Source organism: Monomorium pharaonis, chromosome 5 (genome assembly GCF_013373865.1).
Source record: "Monomorium pharaonis isolate MP-MQ-018 chromosome 5, ASM1337386v2, whole genome shotgun sequence".
Lineage (NCBI taxonomy): Eukaryota > Metazoa > Arthropoda > Insecta > Hymenoptera > Formicidae > Monomorium > Monomorium pharaonis.
In genome coordinates, this window is record NC_050471.1 from 7,348,531 (window position 1) to 7,354,962 (window position 6,432).

At 36.7% G+C, this 6,432-nt stretch overlaps 1 protein-coding gene across 17 annotated transcripts in view; it reads right to left on the bottom strand.

The window, feature by feature from the left end:
• LOC105833674 (voltage-dependent calcium channel type A subunit alpha-1) overlaps positions 1-5,635 on the bottom strand; it is a 165,607-nt gene extending 159,972 nt beyond the window's left edge. For 13 of the 17 annotated variants that reach the window (XR_003626272.2, XM_028192492.2, XM_028192504.2 and 10 more), the window contains exon 1: positions 5,004-5,634. The gene's annotated coding sequence lies outside the window, so the exon portion shown is untranslated. Of the gene's footprint in view, positions 1-5,003 lie in introns of all 17 variants that reach the window. The other 4 variants (XM_012675581.3, XM_028192491.2, XM_028192493.2 and 1 more) reach the window with 1 other exon arrangement.
• Positions 5,636-6,432: the final 797 nt, after the last annotated feature.

The window sequence follows — 6,432 nt, forward strand, 5'->3', positions numbered from 1 at the left end:
GAACAACGACTAGTTTTATATACAATAATATGCTAATGTACAGAGAATTGCTAGAAAGTTAGCATAATAATGGTAATAATGAATAAAATTTTACCTCGCTAAAACTTAATTCCCTTCTAACTTGAGACACATTCTCGTTATTTTTAATTAGTCACACAATTTTATTTTTTGAAAAGCGAAAAATCAAATTCATATTTTTAAAAGTAACAACTTTGAAAAAAAAATTCAAATGCAAGTTATTAGTTTCCTAAAGTCAGTTTTAATAAGTTCAGTGTCAAATTTATTTTTACTAAAAACTCAAGTGGCTAACGCAATCCTTTAAGTCGGCCCTGCAATTGCGGAATTAATTTTCACGTGCAGGCGTGCATTCCTCAGTTGAGTTAGATCCGACGAGTCCGAAGATACGCACGTATACGAGCGTGTACATTTTCACAAACGACAGAGAGATAAACGCGAACGAAAATCCATTCACTTCACGATAGTGATGACGTTTCCTGGGAACGATGCCCTACCTCGCTGAGTACCGAATTCTACGGAAAACGCGTATTTAGAATTCACGATACTTGTACCTCGACGGTAACGCTGGGCATTTCGCTATGAACCATTTCTCAGTTTGCACAGATTGAATGCGAACTATGTATTTAGGTCATATTCGAGAATATTCGTTCCTTGAAGCTAAATATTGTACCGCGATAATTTCGCTAAACGAAAATGTAGTATGTACCGCAAATATTACCACAAATAATCTATCCAAAAATATGCGTTCCAACCAATTAAGATACAAATTTATGTATAACTTTACTAATTATTGTACTAACTGGTGTATCAGTTTACTATTATAATAATGATAGATAAACGACAGACGCGCAATTATTCCGTATATTATTTCACACAGTTCGCGCTCACGTATTTCAAGTGTGTATTTCGTATTTGAGCCGTCATATATCCCGCATCCGCGAATCGCCGAATTTTTTTTTCCGTAAATACCGCGTGTCAGTATATTTTAATCGTATCTCAAAAATGACGGATCGGACAAAGAGTGTAGCAATGGCGCGCGCGATTCGTATTGAAAACTAACAGATCGATTGTCTCTCCCGCGACGCGTGGAGTAGCTCGGAACCATGTAACGAGTCGTGGGATGTAATCGCGGATAATCGCCAGATTGTGGGAAGACCTATTTTTATAAATAGCGGTCAATACGTGAGTGCAATGACAGGAGATCGTGTCTGGATGCGACAGGTCACGGGGCGCGAAATATTTCCCTCTAATCTTTTCATCTCGAATCTTTTCTTCCTCGAAATTAATCAGATAAAGATTTTAATTTTTTATCGAACTAACAAATCAGGAAAGGATTTTTATTATATATATAAATTTATCGGCGCGTATAAAAATTACTTTTTAATTTGTTGATTGCGAGCAATGCAACACTTTTCGAATTAAGATAATTTTATTGGATCGGCAGATTCGTTGTAAAGATTGGTAGTTTACGAAGCCGAGTATATTCGAATACTCAATCCAGATTTGTTCATCTCTGAAATTGCGATAAATATGTTCATAAATAAATTAATACCGTACCTTTAACGCCTTCATTTTACAGCTATTGCGATGAGCTTTCACGTCAATATACATTTTGAATATTATTGCCGTCATTCAGTATTTGAATTTTCAATATTTTAGAGCCGATATTGTATAAGGATATTTCAATATTCAACAACACTCACGTTGAAATTAGATTTTAATGTTACACGTATATACCTCAATTCTGTTATATTCTGTGCTATCTTACTATTTATACGCAAATATTCTATGTAATATAATCAATTTAATTACGTACAAAAAAAAGTACAGATAAATAAAAGAATTGTACATAGACAGTATCTTACACACATACACACATGCACACACGTGATCATATATTTGAATAATTAATTACCCAGTATGTTATATTTAGAAAAATAATAAAGAAAAAAGAGATAAAGTTGAAATTTTTTTAATTTATTACATTACAGTTTCTTTCTCTCTCTGTCTGCATATATATATATATATAATAAATTAAAATGTTTTAACTTATTTAAAATCTTCAGAAAAAGAGTTCTCTTCAAGAAAAATTATTCTACAATTTACACACAAGATTGGCAATTAATATTCCTGTGTTCTTTATAAAATTCAACAAGAAAAATTCTCACAAAATAATTTAATTGTGCAATCTTAATTAAAAAGTAACTTGTATCTTTATACAGCTCGTCATATTTCATTAACACAACAGATTTTACACCGAGATTGCTTCTGCAAACTCGTCCATTGTGGAAACGATTCTCTTAACTAAGCAGAAGCTTCTTTATAGTTTCTAGTCAATAGCTTGCCTACAAACAAATAAAATCTCCGCTAAAAAATAAACAACGGAGCACCTAATAACAAGAAACATCGAATTTAAGTCAGCCGAATAATAAGCGATAATTATAATAGAAAGAATATAACAAAAAGAACTATTTTGAATGCGACGGATTGCCAATTAGACAAGATTTGTCGATTGCAAATTATGCGGTAAACCGTCTATTCTATTCGTAAATCAAGCCAACATTATACGAAATATTTGTTACAGCAAATTTAAACAAGATTTTACTCAAAACTTACAAGGTGTATAAATAGAGCAAAGCTGTTTACTAACAACTTTAATTAAGGAAAATCGAAAGTATTTAAAGCTTTAGTTAAAGTTTAACTTAAGAAGTTGATATAAATTATGATCCTTAAGGATAATTATTTCTCAAAGAGTGTTGAAAAGTTTCCATGATATTTGAATGTATAAGTAGAGAGCAATATCTCGCAAAAAAACTGCACTTTCAACAACCAATTCATTTACGCCTGGGAATATCGAGGAGTTAGCAATTTCGATCGTGATAATTAGCGATTCCCTAATTAAATTCCACAGGAAAATGCGAAAGTGTTCGAATACGCGTAGCGTAATATATATCCTGACTGTATAATATTTTTTAGAGAAACATGCATATGCTTGTCCTCATTTCATGTTTACATATTTTATCCATAAATATGTATTTTGTTATACATGTTATCTTTAATTTTTTCGAAGAGATACAATATTTGCAAATTGCATCAAATTAAAGTCGCATAATTGTTATTTTTTGAGAAACAAATCGCTCTTATTACGAATAACAATTACATCTTTAGTAAAAATCAGAGTTTTATTTTAAGTTAAATTAGAAAAAAATAACAAAACAAACGACAGAAAAATACACATGTAATTAAAAAAAAAACTATTTTGCAGGTTAATTGATGAAATTTATAGAAATATATTTTTTTGAAAATAGGTACATACAAAGAATATGTTTTTTAAGTTTTTAGTAATATTTAAAATAATTGCGCAATATACAGCAACATATAAAGTACTTGATTTCTTTCTAAAGATATCTGATCTTCGCAAAATTTTCTTTAGAAAAAAATCATTTTATCATTCCGTTAAAAAAATAATTATTGAAACAAATAAAAACATATATGTATATTATCAATATATATGCTTATTATATTAATATTTGTAAAATAATAAAAATGATAATTAGTAACAAAAACGTTTAAATCGGGAATTTCAAGAACATAAAACCAAATAATAAAAAATGTTGATTTTATTAGCTTACAGCATTAAAAGTTCAAAACAAGATGTTTGTGGTACCCGCAGCTAAACGTCATTTCAGAAATTGCTAGATTAGACTCTTGCTTTGCTGTCTCCATAAATTTTAAGTAACGAAATTTTGTTTATAGTTTGAGAAAAATATCTCTTCCATTTTCTCATGAGTTCTCAAAATCAACTCCGGGGCTTGTAAGTTGTACGCGGGTTGAAATCAACAAAAGCCGGGCAACATTGCTCGGTTAAAAGAATTTTGCTTTTTCAAACTATAATACTCATCGCCGTAATTATCGGACTTTTCAAGAGATAAAAGTAGCCGAAAGAGGCGGAAAGATGCAACTTTCCGAAGGAAAAAGTCAGAGTTTACTACGTGTAACAAATGCAATGTGATATTTGATATAAGAAAAGAAAAAGATAAATTAAAAAAAAAAATCTTGCCTCGACAGTAATTGCGTGATTTTGAATAAGCTACTTCAGAAAAAAAACCAGTGAACAAAAATAAGAATAAAAAATCCAATAAGATCGTCGACAAGAATAAATATTAATTTAATAAATATTTAACTATTTAATTCATAAATATTGAAAAAAATGCGTACTCGAAGAAAAAGGATATACGTTTGAGATAAATTGATTTATTTCTTTAATTTGCGTATCAACAAAATTAATGATATAATGTGTCAACGCAGCTCTGTAATCCTCGGATGATTAATCGACAATCAAAGATCGATTAACACGTTCGTTTAAAGAATGCGAAAATTTTCACCTCAAATTAAAAATTTAAATATACCCTTCCCACCCTTTTCAGTCCACCTTGTGGATCAAAGAGGCGAGAAATTGCACGATACTTCTGTTCAACAATGTTGCTTCTGTTTCGCGCTCAAAGACTTAACGATTTATCGAGCGCACTTACGTGAGAGGGAAGGAAACGGGAACCAGCGGGATACTATCCTCCGCTCGCGATGGATACCAGCCCTTTCGTAACCGACTGGACTTAATTTCACAGGGAAACTTCCCTTCGCAACGCGGGAGGGAACAACAAAGCGACAACAAAGACGGAGATGGAAAATCTCGTCTTTCGAAGCTGGAGAATGTCTCCCGAGCCCCCCTCCTCTCTTCGCCAATTGCGTGCGGTACGCAAGGAAGCGCGTGACGCCTCGAAATCTCGAGAGTCACGAACGTATTCTCATCTAATATCTGTAGAAAAGAAAAAACGCGCCGTAGCGAGAGAACGGCGCGTGAACTCGCGCGACGGCGAGTATCGCAAAATGGTGCACCGTCGCGTGACGTAGTGATTCACGACGTGCCGTCCGTGCGCGTACGAAGAATCCTCCTCTCGAGAGGTAAATCATAGGTTTTCACTTACCTTCCACTGTCCGCTCAATCGTCAGCCCCGCCGACGCCGTGGGGTGATAGCGAGATGATACATCCGTCAGCTGGTCGTCATACTAAACGCCCGTCGTCGATCGCCGCCAACACCTTGATCAACACTCGTGATCGCCGCACACTCACTGACTCGACCGCGCGTCGCGACATATCATCCTCGTCGTCGTCGTCGTCGTCGTCGTCGGCGGCGGCGGCAGCGGCGGCGGTGTTCGCCACATCGCGCTCCTTCCGTTTCCCTTTTTTTTCCCTTCGCCGGCGAGAATTTTATCCCGCCCTGGGGGAGGAGGGAGAAGGAAAACGCGCTCGCGCGAAAATCAGGGAAACGAACGGCAGGGGGAAAGGGGGAATGGGAAAGAATGCAGAAAACGGCCGGACGAACGTGAATCGCGAACACGACGGTCGCACACAAATGCACTCCAAAATATTATAATGATAATAATAATAACGATAACAAACGAACGCCGTAATTGCGGTAATAATAAGGGAAGCGTCGCGGACGCGCGCGTACGCCCGTGAAAAAAAGGTACCTACGACAAAATTCTACAGCGCGGCTAGACGGCGTCGCGCCTTCAAGCGCGTTCGCACCACGGTCGCTACACTAACTGCCACGACTCCACTTGAATTTCGAGCGAGCGAGCGCGCGCGCGCCGGCCAATCAGCGGCCGACGCACCGCCGTCCGCGCAGATGCGCCGTTGCTTGTCGGCGGTATGTACATGCGATGATAATATTTTCAATTTCTTTCCGTTGCTCGATTACAGATCTCTTAAAATTAGTTAAATTATTTCGAACATACAAATATTTCGTTACAATTAATATTCTGAAGTTGGTTACATTTTAACCGGGGTGGTCAACTTAACGTTATGAATTACTTTGAAGCATTCTTTGATTGGTCAGTTAGTAAAATTCTCTATTCCGATTGATCAATCAAATACTTCGTAGCATTTGTAGCATCAAATTGACCATATTAAATTAAAGACATCTTATTTCACGTATGCTGTTAGTTTATTACAGAGAGGAGCCTGAAAGCGATCATCCCGTCATTTATGTGCTGTACTGCAATTCCGAACTCGAACGCACACTCAAACACTATCGCGCTCTGTCTAGCCATAAGCCGCGTTCTCACCTATAGCTTACGTGACCTACGCTCGGGCAGAGCAATGTCGAGTCGGTCAAGCGGTGTACGGGCCAAGTCGGTCCGCCGTCGGCCAGGTAGTGCAGTAGTGCCCACTGCCCAGTAGTGCTGAATCAGCTGACGTAGGTCACGTAGGTTCAGCGCGTGATGGCTTATGAATAGAGTAATAGACGAATAAGCGCGATAGTTAGCGATAGCGATAGTGCGCGAGTATGCTCCGGCTCGGCTCGGAATCGCAGCACAGCATGAAGTCCGTAGATAATGTGCACAATTGTC